Source organism: Kogia breviceps, chromosome 8 (assembly GCF_026419965.1).
Source record: "Kogia breviceps isolate mKogBre1 chromosome 8, mKogBre1 haplotype 1, whole genome shotgun sequence".
NCBI lineage: Eukaryota > Metazoa > Chordata > Mammalia > Artiodactyla > Physeteridae > Kogia > Kogia breviceps.
Window position 1 is genome coordinate 77,795,306 of NC_081317.1, and position 15,617 is coordinate 77,810,922.

General features: G+C 39.2%; 1 long non-coding RNA gene across 1 annotated transcript in view; it reads right to left on the reverse strand.

Moving 5' to 3' along the window:
- The window catches only part of LOC136794607 (uncharacterized), a 44,165-nt gene that overhangs the window by 18,732 nt on the left and 9,816 nt on the right, over nucleotides 1-15,617 (reverse strand). The gene's annotated exons all lie outside the window — the stretch shown is intronic.

Sequence of the window (15,617 nt, forward strand, 5' to 3'; positions counted from 1 at the left end):
CTATTTGGACTTGCTGAAAAGTTGCTCATGAGTAGGAATAATTTAGTCTCATTTTCTAAAATCTGCTGAGAGCCAAATGATACAGCTGCCCCATCTATAGGAATATGTCTCTCCCAGAGAACCCAAGCTTCCTATACAAGTCCTGAGCAAGCCATCTCAGTAGCATTCGATGAACCTGACAACGGAGGTGACCTGTGGTCTGTAAAAAGAAAGGCAAATTTTGGAGGCAATATAGGAGAATAAGGGATTCCACATCCGGCTTAACATCTCACATCTGCCCCAACTCTCCATGACTCAGGTCCTCTTTGTATTCCTTTTTCTGCAGCTCTTTTATCCCCAAAGACTGAAAGCTGAGGGTGGAGATGTATTCGACAAACACACCCTTTCTGGATTTCCCTTGTTTTAATAGTGTCTTCAGGGCTCTGGACTAAAGGACCACTGAGTAGGTAAAAACAGAGAATATAGTGCTCTCTTGGGTAGACTTCTTTGATAGACTCTAAGAGACTCCGGATATTAACAGTAGGTGCCAGGGAGGCATCAGTTCATTTCCTATTGTAGCTGCCTGTTCAACACATAACTTCACGCAGTCAAGCTCAACTGCTTGGAGGAAACCTCGCACATGGATAGTCAACTCAGGCTCACTTTCTACAGTCGCATGGGTACCAGACTTGACTGCAAAAGCAATTCTTGTGTCCCAAGGACGCAATTTAACAGCTTTTTTCAAAAACATCAGTCAGCTGCAAATGATGTCAGTTTTGTTCCATGTTCTTTGTTTCCATTTATTATAGAAGCAAGGAAAAATTCTACTGCTATTGGAAATTAGAAGAAATAACTTTTTCACGATTCTTTTTTCTTTGTAAACTTTAGTTTCCAGTGGGTTACTATGATTGACAGTAAATTCAGGCAAGGATGTCTGTGCCCAGACAGAACCACCGTTCAAGAGAACAGCAATAACTTTGAAGTGTGCATCTGTAGTCAAACTTTGCACAAAGTCCCTCTGAAAAGAGGGAAAGGCCCACCATCTGCTTTAGGTGAAGTGGTATTTGATTTTCTGTTCCCAACTGCTAGTGCAAGCAGCAACCTGATATGGGAAACCACGTGGGTCTTTAGACAAGAGTTGACAACCATTTGGGGTTGGTGGTAGGGGAGTGTCTCAGGACCAGAGGTACATGTTCATTTAAAACAAAGGTTAAAAATTCCAAAGTCTAAAAGGGCCAGGGAGTTGATGCAAATGAGTGAAGTAGACTGGTGGCAAGCTAGCAAGGAAATGCCCCAATGAAAAGGGGCATCCAACAGTCAGTTAAAGCTGAAGTATTGCTAAAGTTTCTAAATCTTATGCAGTCTCTTGAGTTGTAAATGTCAGTTGATTCAGAGCTTAGTGCAGACCAAACAAATATGTCTCTGGGCAGAAGGCAGTCCATGATTTGCAACCCCTGGTTTAAAGCAAAATCCGATCTAGGGGCCTGTTTGGCTGGAGCAAGTCTGGCCAGATACAACTCTGGATGATATCAGTCGCGGGGTTAGGGATCAGGAGATCTTGCTCTTCTGATTCTCAATTTTGTTTTCATATTTGACCATCATTGCTAGAATATATAGTAAGAGGTCAGCTTTAAAAATGGCAAACAGTCTAAAAATGAAAATAATTTAATGATGGCTTATAAAAGACACTTCCATCCGTTTTGCCCAAACTCCCAGCTTCATAGAGCCAGGTGGTAAGGTTTCTTGCCACTTTTTTTCTGAAAGTGCAATGCACGATTTTTATGCTTTTGAGTCTGTGTGTTTCTTTAGATGTGTGGTTTCATTATCTACGAGTTCTTACTTTTCCCTTGGTTGTAGCTAAAGAATTCATTAGATAATCACAATAGCATAGTCCTCCATTGTTATGAAGTGCGGGACCATAGACCCCTTTGCAGTGGATGGGGGTTGTCTGTTGGTGCACTTTTTTCCCAAGCTGCTGAAATTCCTCCGAAGTGAACCGGCCATAGTAATCTTTGCCTCCTGCATGACTGTAAGCACAACCTCCAGTGGATCAGACAGAGCAGCTCAGTGATTGTTCTTATGGCCAAAAATAAAGCACAAGTTTACCGGAATTGAATAAGCCCAGTTGAGGGAAGCGCAGGGAATGTGCATCCCTGCTGGGCAGCATGATCCTTCTATTAAACCATTCTCTTCGGGCAGCGGCTGATGGAGGGCATTTGCCCGCCTGGGTTACGACCAGATGCAGACACACACTAGGTATGTCTGAGAAGCTCCAAATCCCATCTCCAGGCACAGTACTGTCTGCTTCATCTGATTAACACACACACACACACACACACACACACACACACACACAGTAATGAAAACTACACCTATAGAAAACTGAGTATGTATTGTAGAAATGTAGAGGAAAAATAAAAATATTTTTTCAAATGTAATTACTTTTAATATATGCTTGTGGAAGGTCTAATACAATGTATGCTGTCTCTGTAATTTTTTCTGTAAATAACCAGAGACAGTGAATACACTGATTTTTCTATGTCTCTGTTTAAGCATAAGACTTTGTAACGATTTTTTTAGAGGGGGAAAAACCAACAAAGAGCGAATATGTACTTGCTTCCTTTCTGCTTGTTACGTACTTCTCAGAAACTGGTTGTAACAGTTTAAGCATCTTGACTGGTCATTGGTGTTAAGTGTACACTTCTTTTTATAAGACAGCTGAGAAAGGGACAGGGCTGTCAATTAAATCTGCTCCAAAGAATCTGTATTGAAGATTGGCCTAAGACCTGCAAACTCTATCTGAACTAGACAACTTGAAAAAGGAAAGTTAAAAAAAAAAATGTTGCCTAAGTCCTCTTTCCTCATAGCAAATGGCTTAGTCCATATCCTTTCTGCATGGAATAGCTTAAGGAAAACAAACTCTGCTTTCTGATAAACAAAATATTTTTGTACACATTTATTTCGTATTAATAACCCCAAGGTCAGACCACTCATTCGCTGAAGCCATAACTGACCTTTACCAAATAAATGTTGTCAAGAACCTGGGGGAGGGTTGGGAGAGACTGAGAGGGAGGAAAATTGAAGGTGTCATGAGCTGTAACAACACAGGCAGGAGCAAGTCTGATGAACCTGATGCTTTTCCTGCATCCCAAATACATGTTTAAAAGGCTAGTATTTTATGATGACCGATTTATAATTTTAAAAAAAGATATTTAGATTTAAATGAGACTTTCCAATATTTTTGAAATCCCTGACAAGAATTCCTTGCTTTTAGGGTTGAGAGAAATGATTTTCATATACTTCCAACATTCAGAGATTTAATGTTTTTAACCTTAGCTCCAGCTTATGCGTGTAAAGTGGAGACCAGCGCTGTGTCCTCCAGCGTTGAAACCATGTGCTGTTTGGGGCTTAGCTGTACCTACCGACCACTACCGCACCTTGAATGTGCAGCTTGTGTCTCTTACTAGCATGCACGTCATTGCTGGCAACACGCACCAGGTGCATTGCCAGACGTATGTAAAATAAAATATGCGCTCTAAAAAGCATAATAATTATTCTTTTTTAAAGGAATAATGCCTCCTATAGTCTTTGATTTTTCTGGAGCTTAATTACATTATTACATGTATTATTATTGGCCTATAGAGGCAAAAGGCAAACTACAAATAAACCCAGTGACATATATAGTTTTAAAATCTACAATTTTCTGATCTCTCTCTCCTTGTTTAACATGTAAGGCCTAATTTCTGTGTACGTGAGTAAAACTGCAGCCTGAGTCATTTAGGAAGTAAGCATTGAGTTTTTTTATTATAAATATGCTAGAATAAAACAGCACTCCCTAACAATTAAAAACAGAGTTTTATATTACTTTAGAATGTAATAGGTTTTTGTCCTTATTTTATGTCCTGTAAATTATTAGTTGAATACTGTTAGCATTCCCTGATAATGCACACATGATTTCTGAATGTTTTCTGTAAATGACAATCAATGTTTATGAAGTTCCCTCCTTTAATGCTGAACAAAATTAAAAGAAGGAAAAGAAAAAAAGTCTTGCCTCGTTTTCTTTTTCTTACACAGGAAACAAGGAGGCTGTGAAGAAGATAGATTTGGCTTTGAAAACATTATTCCATGGGTTCCAACTTACAGAGTTGCCCTTTTTCTAGTAAATACTGGGTAATTTTTTTCTGGAATTCTTGTGTCCTCGTGGACTTGGCCTGAGTTAGAAATGCTCATTGAGAAAAGACCCAGGCTTCATTCTAGCCAAAGAGCTTACCAAGTTGCAATTAAAATGAGAGCAACACTCTCAAAGACAATAAGTAAAATAAAGCTAATAGCCCTCCTTTCCTAGAACTTTCACAAAACAAAGCCCCTGCTAGCAGAATCATAAGCAACTCCTCGGCTGTTGAAATAAGTTACAGCAGGTTTGAAATACATGAAAGTTTTCAGATAATAATTACTGATTAAGTCTCTAGGTCTGATTTTTTTTTTAAAACAAATCATCACCGAGCTGCTCCAACACCAAAATCAATGCTCACCAACATATGAATGCTCTGAGTCTTATTTGAGGCTGTAGTCAGAAGCGATTGAAGATAATCACAGACTCACTGATGTGTTTTAAAAAGCAGTTCTAAGAGGTGATGGCAATTTTTCAGGTGCTTGGTAGTTGTTGCAGGTTGGGGTCCCTAGAGCTGAGATGTCTCAGAAAAGTAGTTTAAAGCAAGATTTAATAGATTTTAAAACTAAAACTACTGGCCCATATGACAGGATGAGCATCAGACAGCTTTCTGTAGAGTCTCTCCCAAATTTAGTCTTTGGAACCAGTAGAAACCCTTGCAGTATATATGTTTCAAGCAACTTCTCAGCTCAAAACATCCAGATCCCCTGTGGACCTGAAACCGAACTACACTGATGTTTCTGTTAGACCACCACTTGTGTCCCTTGGTTTCTAAGATGGTCTTCAAGTGACCAGAGACATCAAGTATATCAACACAACCTATCCCAGGCTCATGTCAATTGTCACCAATAGGTCACAGAATTCTTTACTATAAAATCATCTAAACTTTTTTCAGAAACCTAGATTTAAGCAGCATTGAAACTCAAGATGAAATTTACCATTTTTAAAATTTAGGTTGAACCATATAAGATGACAATTATTAACCTTTGATAGTGTTACCAAAATTATGAATTAAGCCCTTTTTGTGCACAAAGCTTTGTTTCATTCATAGATCCTCTTCTTTATTGAAGAGTAAAAACTGGTAACATGTTCCCATAATCACACTAGGCTCATGTGCATGAGGCATTTCAGGTATCAAAGGAGTAGTCAGGGTTTGGCCTCATACTCCAGTGGCAGCAGCTCCTTGACCAAAATGAAGATAAGGTAGAAGTGAAGCAAACCCTCTAATGCCATCTTGGTAGGAAGGTGCCTCAGATTACCAAGCCACCATACTATAAAAGTTTTCTCTGTTTTCCACACTTGAACTTGCTAAGCTTAAGTGATTGAATAAAGATTATTCTAAGAGACTACAGAATTCTTGATGGCTATGTCTCACAGATCTTAAATCTCCCAAGTTCGTGGAATAGGGCATGGCACAGTGCAAGCATTCAACAAATGTGGCAACTATGTATTGGGGTCCCTTCTCCTTTTGTAATTTTAGCTTCCCTACTATCTATTCCCTGTCATATCACTGGTTTTGCCCTTGAGCAAATCATCCTACAGCAGAGGCACCAGATATAGACATGCTTTTAGCGTAAGAAATGAGAGGGGAAATGGTAGCCCACTGGCAAAGGGCATTGGAAAAATGCTCTTTCCCTTCCTTTCTCCAAATATTTTACCACAAGCAATAAGGGAAGGAGCCTGAGTGGCTAAAAAGCCTGGACTTGCCATGTCCCTCTCAAATCTCCCAGTCTGATTACATCAGATGACAAAGTCTCAGTCAAAAAGAAGAGAATCTGAAGAAATGATTAATTCTTGAGCTATATCACTGCACAAGCAAGAAATTTTAGAGAAGGTACTACTTTTTAAGAGATTGAACCCATTATAGCTGTGACCATGTGTTCCCGTTGCCGCAGTCATAACAGTGGGCCAAATGTCATCTTAGTCACTGGATACTTTGCATGTGGCCACAGATGAGGGAAACCAGAGAAAGCTTGCAGGATTACACAGTAGGTTTGGATGGGCCAGGCCTACCCACATTCCATGAATCGGAATTAATCTCACAGAACCACATAACAGTAAAGGTTATGGGAAATGTAGTCTACTTGTGTGCCCATGGGAAAGGGAAACCAGGTTGGGAAACACTTCGCAGTCCTGACACAAATGTGAAAGGAGTCCAAGAAAATCTCTAATCTGTTTTCCTATCAGATACTGCAACAAACATTTATCAACAAATATTTATTTCCACTAATATATGCCAGACACTATGTGCTGGGAATACAATTGTGAAGTATGACAGATATAGACTCTGCCCTTACGTAATCTATGCTCTAGGTCCAAGAAAGGTGGGTATACAAAAGGGTGAAAACTAATACAAATAACTATAAAAGATAAACTTTGTTACAACTGTTACACTAGCTACAAAAAAAATTACATGGTGTTCATACAGGTGGTCACTTATTCTCTATTTAATTCTACTCTTGAACTCATTATCACCCATCATAGACCATTCTGGTGTTTTCTGTTTTCTTTTTTACAATGTTAATTATTTTATTAATTTCTTAATGGTAAGACAAAATCTTCCTTCTCTTATCTTTTATCCCCAATTATAGCTAGCTCTGCTCATTAAGACTAAGCAGAGCAAGTGTATGTCTGGACCTATTTTGGCATATCAACACCTTAAATAAAATAGATATATCTTTCACTCCTTACTCTCAGTCTTCATTTTTGCACATCAAAAATTATCTGTTACGCAAACATTCCCCACAAGGTAATCTGCTCATAAAGACAAGTGTTGTTCACCTGAAGAACCTCATCAGAACAACCCATAACACAAGTCAGTGACATGAGAATCAATCGGACATCCTGTATATATCAGTGATGTCAGTCATATCTGCATTTAGAACATGGCTTTTACAGACACTTATGTTTTAAATATTATTACTATTACTATTACTACTACTACCACTATGATGATGATGATGATGCAGGTATGGTGAAACAGGTTTGTTACTGACAGTTCCCAATTAGAGAAAAAGGAATGCACAAATAGACACAACTCCTCCTCTTATATAGTGTGCATTCCAGTGATACTTTGTAATTTCCCACCTATTCAATGAGATGATGACACTAAACTGATTTCAAGAAAATGAAGGTATTCCTCGAACATCTGTATTTATGAAGACAAGTCACACAATTTGTTCCTAATGCAAAGAAAAGGGGTCAAAGTAGCATCAGAAAATAACAGGGCACAGAGAAGAGAGAAAGTCATTTGAAGAAAGCTGTAAGAGGCATCTGAGAGGTAAATGGATTAAGTGGGAATTCTGGGATTCAAATATGGCTGCAATCCCAAACAAACCTTCATCCTTCCATGCACTTTTCCCAGGGGCCAATGACCCACTTATGTATTAAACATGAAATAAGAGAATTTACAACACGTTCTCATAGCCAGCTAAAAATATTTAACCAGGAGGATGGAGAAAAGAATTAATAATCACTTTATAGCTCCAAGTAGCAGCAGAAGGGATTTGCCAAATGGCAGGGAAGTTTTACTGGAGCTATGATCCATACCAAGCTACCATGTAGTATCACTGAGAATTTGTTAACAACTTCTTTCTGTGTACTTCCCATCCTTGCCACACTTTACAAACAAACCTAAAGCCCTGCAGTTCTCTAACATGTCCAGGTAAAATGCCACTTGCCCTTTCCCCTTTGGAAAGATAAAACATTTTAAGGCAGGATGGAGCTGATTAAGTGTTAGGGGTAGGTTAGTGGGGAAAGCAAAGGCAGGAAAGACTTTCCCCAAATAAATAGTAACTCTGATGACCTTCAGTCCACGGAAACTTCAAATCCCACATCCACATTATTGGTCAGGGAATTCTTGTTCATTATGCAGTGAAATTCCCTGTGCACAACCACACAGATGATTAGATAAAAACATGACATAGAAACTTGATTTCTTTTTTTTGGAGGGGAAGGGTGTCTTGTGCTTAAAGCCATTGAGCCCTAGGTGTTTCTAGTTTTTGGAAGAAAAATTCATAAAAAATATTAGCTATTAAAATAATTCCCTCCCCCCAAATAACCTTTTGGCACACATCTTAATTCTACATCATCCAACTGAAAGAAAATCTTCATCTTTATTGATTTTTTAAGTTAAAACTAATTATTTCAGGATAATAAAAAAGGGGAGGTCTCTCTAAATTCTCCTTTCCAAAGCACTGTTCCTCCTTGAAATTAGGAATTAAATTCTTAAAAGTAATTTTATGTGAACTTGTGGAGACTCAACTCTCAGGTAGCTAAATGGCACCATTCTGTGGGAAATATTCTTGTATTCCTTAGAAAAATTTAAAGCTCTTATCTGGACAGGTTCAAGGTAGCAGTCAGATTGCTCTTTCTAATTCCCATTCCAGAGAGGAGTCCCAGATGCTATCTAGACAGTTCCATCCAACTTCCAGCTTTTACCTCACTCACACCTTCACCTGCCCACCCAATTGCCCTCAATGGACTGTGCAGTAAAACAATTTTAAAAAATAGACTCTTCAAAGAAAGAGCCCAGATGTTTGCTCAAAACAACCAGTAAATTTTTTCACACTCGTTTTTTTATATTAGTTTTTCACAAAGATTGTATTAGCTATTTTTCTGTTTGTCCCCAAAGGTCAGGGATAACAATTTCTAAAGGCAAGGCATTGTGATCAAGTGTAAAAGAAAAATCTGAGCGGTAAAGCAGAAAGAAGAGCTGAGCTCAGGCCCCACATCCCAAAATCATGTCTCTTTCCCTCAGCCATTCAACAAACATTAATACTTATGTGCTAAGCATTATACCAGATCCAAAGGATAGAAAGATGGCTAACATGGTCCCTGTCCTTGAGGCTTTTCATAGTGTAGCAAGGGTGGCAGACCAGCAAACAAAGGCAGTGACACACATCACAAGAGGTGTTTAGAGAGAGGATTCTGGTAGCTGTAAAGGGGGTGCAATTAAACCTACTTAGAAATAGTTGTGGGAGCAAAATGGGGAAACCTAGAGAAACAGTGCCATTTGAAATGAGCCCTGATGAATGACAAGATGTTCTTCCTAATAAAGAGTATTTCTAGTAGTGGAAGAAATATACAAAGAGAGAAAGAGAGAGAGAGAGAGAAAGAGAGAGAAGGCTAGAATATGAAGCAACTGGCAGCTGCATTCCAAATATTAACCTCAGACATGTTTTGTTTGGCTTATACTTAATTAGGAAATTCCATATAAAACTGGACTCTCCAGATTCTTTTATTAAAAAAAAATAGAAGATCTGGCAATAATATTCCCACATTCTCATATGGAAAAATTATTCCTTTTAGAACACGTTTTCTCCAGTTTTGCTCTTTACTCGTACTTTACCAGCCTGGCTCCTTAGATGACTTGAGTACATGGTGAACAATGATGAAAGATCAATGGAGAAAGGGTAAAAGTAGGCTAGTTACGAAGGCTCTGGAATCCTGCCTGAAAAGCTTTCTGAAAAGCATATCTTTAACTCGGTGTTGCTATGACTATGCCCTCATAGAACTGGTCATCCACAAGCTGGGTTTTCCTTATAAGTCTTTTTTAAACATTGGGACTGGTTGCCACTCATCTACATTGATGTACTAGGAAAAAATATGTTATTTATTATAATCGCAACTACCTGCTCTGGAAGACAATTTCTGTTAAGTATAAAACTCTCCATTCTATTGAGACTTAAGAGTTTTGGATTTATAAGTTTTGGAGAAGAATTCAAAGTTCCCAAGGCTCTCCAAGAGGAAGGAAGTATATGGGGAAACAGGGGGAGAAGACAACAAGAAAGGAGCCAATGAGATCATGAAACTTAGGTACAGATGGGCCCAAGGATCCATGAGAAAGTCTCAGTGGCAGGATTTTAAGAACAGGGATGGTAAATGTATGGTTTTAGATTGTTTTCTGCTTGGTGAACAATATGGCACCACCACCTCCACCACGACCCCCCACACCCACCCACAGACTCCTCATTTTCAGTAAAGTCAACCTCAAAATGGTTTATGTGACCTTGAGGATTCAAATACCCAGAAACTCACAGAAATATTCAGAAGATGCTTAGATTTCTTTAGCTAGATGTTAAATGGAGCATAGAATTGTATGCTTAATCTAGAGCTCATAAAACAAGAAAGCCCTACCCAATATTAAGTTTAACCTGGAACTTAATAACTGATGAAATAATATTTAAAAGAAAATTTGCTTATTAAATTATTTTATGACTAATCTTAATATCTGATAACAATGTATTCTTTTTCTGTAAGGAACAACATGACTCCCAGGAGCTCTGACACCTGAACACATGTGATGAGCATGAAGCAAGAGACTTTCTGAGGCTCTCCACTTCACTATTTGGGAAATGATCCATGGAACTCAACCTAGGAGAAACCAGAGGGTACTTCCTCCAAGCCTCCCCCTGCCTTGTGGGGAGGTAGTGCCCTTGTAGGTAAAGGCCCTGGCAAGGTCTATACTAGCTTGCCCGACTGCCCTTTTTTGTTTTTTTGCTGTACGTAGGCCTCTCCCTGTTGTGGCCTCTCCCGTTGCGGAGCACAGGCTCCGGACGCGCAGGCGCAGCGGCCATGGCTCATGGGCCCAGCCGCTCCGCGGCATGTGGGATCTTCCCGGACTGGGGCACGAACCCGTGTCCCCTGCATCAGCAGGCGGACTCTCAACCACTATGCCACCAGGGAAGCCCCTGACTGCCCCCCCTTGTTAATGAGCACAGCTCTACCTGCAATGGAACTGATTGCAAGTTCTCGCCAGCTGGTGAAACAGCTTTGGTCTATACTTCACCTCCTGGCTTCTGGTTCTTATGTCTGATGAATGCAAATCCCCAAGCTTCTCATTCTGAATGGTGCCTATAGTAAAGCTTGGGTCTCACAGTAAATCAGCAACTCATAATCCTGCCTTCAGCTGGAATTAAATGTACCCCTCAGATTTCCCAGTCTGGAGACTCTTGCCAAGACAACAAAGGAAGCATCTGCTCAGCTTCATGTTTGACCAAAATGACCACTGGGACACATGTGAGCCAAACCTTATGAAGCTGACAACCTAACTGGGGTAGGGGCGGGGAGAAGACAATAATCCAATAAAGCAAAGAACTGTATCTTATACCTAGAATCAGCACAATAAATATTTACTGAATTGATTAATTAATCCAAGAAGATAAAACAATGCACCTTCGAGACACAAAAATTACATTGACTTTTGCAACCATCAATGCTAGAAGACAATAAAATGCTATTTACCAGCTTTCAGGGAAAAAATTTAAAATTTATTATCCAAGAGTCCTACACTCCACTAATTTCTTGTTCCTATGTGAAGATGCAAAAAAATCATATTCAAATATGCAAAATTACAAGAGAATAGTATCTATATACCTTTCCTGGATAAAGAAGAAGAGACTTTTCTAAGACGTTTACCAAGACACTGAAAGATGAGCCAAACACAAAAAAAGAAAATAGTAAGAGTTAATAGTGCTTACTATATGCTAGGCACTCTCCTGGGTGCTTATAGTAGTTCATTTAAATCTTTTTGTGAAAATCAATGAAGTTACTATTATTATTATTCCCCATTTCCAGTGAGGAAGATGAGACGTAGAGAAGTTCACTTTCCTGCTCAAAACTGTACAGCCAACAAGAGGTGGCACCAGAATTTGAACCCAGGCATTCTGGCTCCAAATTTCACACTCTTATCCTTTACACTATACTGCTTTTAATAAACCTTTAAACATAATTACAAAAGTTAATTGATAAATTTAAATAATTACTTCACTTATTATTACAAAACTAAACACTAAACAAAAAGAGTTTTTCTTTCAAATAATACAATGCAGAACCCGAGTAATAATAGATGATTAAAATGTAGAGAATCTTTTTTTTTTTTTTTTTTTGCGGTACGCGGGCCTCTCACTGTTGTGGCCTCTCCCGTTGCGCAGCACAGGCTCCGGTCGCGCAGGCTCAGCGGCCATGGCTCACGGGCCCAGCCGCTCCGCGGCATGTGGGATCTTCCTGGACCGGGGCACGAACCCGTGTCCCCTGCATCGGGAGGTGGACTATCAACCACTGCGCCACCAGGGAATACCTAATTTTTTTTTTTTTTTTAGACAATCTTTAAAGCAAAAATATTAAACTCACTGCTTATAAAGCAGAATCGAAATTAATTGTTTTGATTTTGAAATGATGATTAGATATATAGGCTTAAGAATGTTCTTTAAAAAGAGCTTTAATGTAACCACTAATAAAATATTTAAAAGAATGTTTAGCTTTGAGTCAAATCAAACTTCCATGGAAGGCATCTAAAAATGTTAGATAGCTGGCAGGGAAGGAGCCTCAGGGCAGCAGAAGCAGCCCTTGGCCCAAGACACCTGGAACACCAGCCTGTCCTGCCTGTCCCCTACCCTAGCCTCTAGTGAAGTAGAAAAGACTCATAAAAACAAATCACTTGGAGTTCTGGTCAAAGATGGTGATACAGGAGGCTACTGAACTCCCTTCCTCCCATGGACACACCAAATGTACAGGTACATGTGGAGCAATTCCCTCTAAGATAAAACCATAAACTAGCTGAGCAACACCTACACATCAGGCAAATGAGAAAATACCCACATCAAAACAGGGGCTGACCGTCATCCTCCCTAGAGACCAGGCAATCCAAAGGATGCCTCCTCCACTTTCTCCTCTAGCCCACCACAAATCACCAGTATCTTCCTGGAAGATGCTTGAACTCACATCTGTGCTCCAGCTTTTGCAGCTGCCATCCAAGGGATGGGCCCCTGGATCTTCTGCCTCTGATAGCCAATGGGGCTTGCATTTACGAATCCCACAGGATGGTAGAAAACAAAGAAGCAGTTCTTAACAGATGCAGAATCACTCCCCACACATAGCTATACACCCAAGACAAGTACAGAGGGCACAGGCAAAACTGGACACCTCCCGGTTTCTCTCTGGAATGTGCTCAACTTCATACTTCCCAGATGCTACCTGAGGGCCCAGCTGCCAATCAACCTGCATGTAGGTGCTGACTGCCAACCTCCCCCTTAGGACACTGACAGGTCTTGGCACATCCTCAAATACTGGGAAGGACCAAGAACAAAGAAGGTGGCTTGGACATTCACAAAGCTTTGAGAGACAGCTAAGCGCTCAGGCCAGGCTGATTGACAAGGTTCATCTCCTACATGAGATCATTCTGTCAAGACTGGGAGAGGGCATATAACCAGAGAAAATCATAATTCAAAAAGACACAGGCACCCCAATGTTCACTGCAACACTATTTACAATAGCCAGGTCATGGAAGCAACCTAAAGGCCCATCAACAGACGAATGGATAAAGAAGATGTGGTACATATATACAATGGAATGTTACTCAGCCATAAAAAGAAACGAAACTGGGTCATTTGTAGAGACGTGGATGGACCTAGAGACTGTCATACAGAGTGAAGTAAGTCAGAAAGAGAAAAACAAGTATTGTATATTAATGCATATATGTGGAACCTAGAAAAATGGTACAGATGAACCAGTTTGCAGGGCAGAAATAGAGACACAGATGTAGAGAACAAACGTATGGACACCAAGGGGAGAAGCAGGGGGTGAGTGGTGGTGGGATGAATTGGGAGATTGGGATTGACATGTATACACCAATATGTATAAAATAGATAACTAATAAGAACCTGCTATATATAAATAAATTAATTAATTAATAAAAACAAAAACAAACAAACAAAAAGACTGGGAGAGGTGGCTGCTTTATCTAATGCATAGAAACAAATACAGAAGAAAATGAAGAAACAGAGGAATATAAATAACAAGATACAATTCCAGGAACAGACCTTAATGAAATAGAGATAAGTGGTTAACCTGATACAGAGTTCAAAATAATGGTCATTAAGATGCTCGCTGAGGTCAGAAGAACAATACATGAACAGAGTGAGAATTTCATTGAAGAGAAAATATTTTTAAAGTACCAAACAGAGGGAATTCCCTGGCCGTCTAGTGGTTAGGACTTCACACTTTCAACTGCTGAGGGCCCGGATTGGATCCCTGGTTAGGGAAGTAGGATTCCCACAAGCCGCGTGGCAAGGCCAAGAAAAACCCAGTACCAAACAGAAATCACAGAGTTGAAGAATACAATAATTGAACTGAAAATTTTAATAGAGGGGTTCAACAACAGTTCAAGCTGAAGAAAGGATCAGGAAACTCAAAGACAGGACGTTGAAATTCATCCACTCAGAAGAGAAAAAAAAAAGAGTGAAAAAGAGTGAGGATAGCTTAAAAGATTTATGGGACCATAAATTTGATCAATATACACATTATAGGAACCCAGAAAGAAAAGAGAGAATGGAGTAGAAAACTTATTCAGAAAAATAAACATATATCCAGATCCAGGAATCTCAGAGTTCCAAATAATATGAATCCATAGAGACCCACTCTGAGACACATTATAATTACATTGTTAAAAATTAAAGACAAGGAATCTCAAAAGCAGCAAGAGAAAAGCAACTTGTTATATACAACGGAACCCCTCATAAGACTATCAGAATACTTTTCAGCAGAAATTTTGCAAGCCAGAAGGGGAGTGGCATGATTTATTCAAAGTGCGGAAAGGAAAAAACTGCCTACCAAAAAAATTCTAGCCAGCAAAGTTGTCCTACAGAATTGAAGGAGAGATAAAGAGTCTTCCAGACAAGTGAAAATGCTAGATAAAAGATGTAAGATGTTTATTCCTAGGTATTTTATTCTTTTTGTTGCAATGGTAAATGGGAGTGTTTCCTTAATTTCTCTTTCAGATTTTTCATCATTAGTGTATAGGAATGCAGCATTAGAGATTTCCGTTCATTAATTTTGTATCTGCTACTTTACCAAATTCATTGATTAGCTCTAGTAGCTTTCTGGTAGAGTATTTAGGATTCTCTACATATAGTATCATGTCATCTGCTACCTAAGGAGACAAAAGACCTGTATGAAGAAAACTATAAGACACTGATGAAAGATATTAAAGATGATACAAACAGATGGAGACATATACCATGTTTTTGGATTGGAAGAATCAACACTGTGAAAATGACTATACTACCCAAAGCAATCTACAGATTCAATGCAATCCTGATCCAACTACCAATGGCATTTTTCACAGAACTGGAACAAAAATTTTCTCAATTTGTATGGAAACACAAAAGACCCCGAATAGCCAAAGCAATCTTGAGAAAGAAAAATGGACCTGGAGGAATCAGACTCCTGGACTTCAGACTGTACTACAAAGCTACAGTAATCAACACAGTATGGTACTGGCACAAAAACAGAAATATATATCAATGGAACAGGATAGAAAACCCAGAGATAAACCCACATATATATGGTCACCTTATTTTATTTTTGATAAAGGAAGCAAGAATATACAATGGAGAAAAGACAGCCTCTTCAATAAGTGGTGCTGGGAAAACTGGACAGCTACATGTAAAAGAATGAAATTAGAACA